The sequence below is a fragment of the Lagenorhynchus albirostris genome, chromosome 17 (genome assembly GCF_949774975.1).
Source record: "Lagenorhynchus albirostris chromosome 17, mLagAlb1.1, whole genome shotgun sequence".
Classification (NCBI taxonomy): domain Eukaryota; kingdom Metazoa; phylum Chordata; class Mammalia; order Artiodactyla; family Delphinidae; genus Lagenorhynchus; species Lagenorhynchus albirostris.
In genome coordinates this window covers 35164444-35166225 of record NC_083111.1, presented here as the reverse complement: position 1 = coordinate 35166225, position 1782 = coordinate 35164444, and the positions used below count along the sequence as shown (strand labels likewise).

General features: G+C 36.9%; 1 protein-coding gene across 6 annotated transcripts in view; it reads right to left on the bottom strand.

Moving 5' to 3' along the window:
* The window catches only part of LOC132508361 (UDP-N-acetylglucosamine--peptide N-acetylglucosaminyltransferase 110 kDa subunit-like), a 162041-nt gene that overhangs the window by 123046 nt on the left and 37213 nt on the right, over positions 1-1782 (bottom strand). The gene's annotated exons all lie outside the window — the stretch shown is intronic.

Genomic DNA, 1782 nt, shown 5'->3' with positions numbered 1-1782 from the left:
GGTGTGTTCAACAATAAAACTTTGTTCCAAAGGATGGAACTCCTTTGGGCCAAAAAGCTTTCACCTGCATTATTCCATTAACCTCACTGTTTTGTTATGGGAAATGCGTTTATTTTTTGAAATGACATTGAAATATATCCTTAAAAGAACACTTTAGGTCTCAACAAGATTCTCTTCCCTTTCAGCCAACACATTACCTTTTAGAAATCAACAGTCTACTTCTTTCTTTAAATCATCACATTTCAAAGCTGTAGCAGCTAATAAATGTTAATATAATTTTTCCAAAACTGCAATCTCCCTAAATTTCTATGCTGTCTTCTTTATCCTGTCTTTTCAAGGTAAAGGTATCTTTCCAGTTTTCTTAGCATTATCAGGATTATGGATTTTGTTCATTGTTAAAGTTCGTTATTTATGGACATAAGTTAATGTAAATGCAAAAATATCTCGTATTATTCACAAGCTGGCTGACTTAAATCACTCGCTCTTAAAACAACTTTACTGCTCTCCAATCTGTTCAAATGCACGGAAATATAAATTCAGGATGATGTGGCTTTTCTGCAATGCTTTCTTTTCAGGCTGCAGTCTACATGACAACGTTATATTTTATCCTTGCTGCTGTTGTTCAATCTATAAAATCTCTCTTGAAGACCCCCAAAACAGCTTGTAATTTAAACTTTTACTTTTGGTGACTCACTGTTTTCAAATTGCCATCTCTGACCATATCCCCCTTCCAGGGGAATTTATGCAGACTTTTTTTTTTTCTTCTACATACTGATTTATGCTAACCTGAACAATTTACCACTTCTACATCCATGTAGTAGCTCAAATAAAATGAGTTCCTGTGTTAATCCCACAGTAAACCTCGTTAATTCTCACATCACAGGAGTTGTAAACGTTTGTTAACAGAAAAAGAATGTTTTTCCCAAAATAGCTACATAACTCTTAAGACTACTCAAATTCCTAAATAATCCTTCTTACAAGACTCCCGCCAACTTTATTTTGATACGTTAAACATGTGGAGCCTATTTTAAAAGGTATTTAACAGTGACTTCATCCAAACAGCTTCCTAGTTGTTCTCATAATGTCTTTTTTCTAAAGTTTTCAAACTGTTTTTAAGCCAACTTGAATAGTGATGAATGTGAGCCGCTATCACAACGCTTAAGAAGCATTCTGCCAAACAGGATGGGCAAAAATGTTCTAGATCTGCTCAATCTGACATTAGAGGTCATGCAACTTGAAAAATGAAATAACTATTTCCAACACTCATTGAGCCCTTCATTTTAAAAATAACTTCAGGGCTATTTCCACACTCTACATTTAATAATACACTTTTTTAAAAAGGATGCTAGGCTCGGTGAAATCAAACTGATCTGCCACTTAAAGCTGGTGAGTCTATTCTTAATGGGCCTCTGGTAGATGTGGGATACTGACGATAGCAGTTTCATTTAATAACTTCACTAGTAAAAAGAATGACATCCGAAAAGGACTGCTGGGGAAGACAGGGAAGAGAAGACCGGAGTCTCCTGAGAAGAAAAAGAGAAACGATTTAAATAAAGTCGCTAAGGAGGAAGGAGGTGGTGAGAGGCGTAGACAAAAGAGCGAGAAAGAAGATTTAACGAGGAAGTGAAATGGAGCGCAGAGGAAGGCAGAAGCTAATGAGGAAACAAATGGGAAAGGTAGTGTTTTCAAACAGGCATGCACCAGGAAGGGACGAGTTACGGCCTGGAGTAGCCCCAGTGCTTTCAGGTGAAAGAGATGCTCGCAGAGAACAGGGACAAGCAG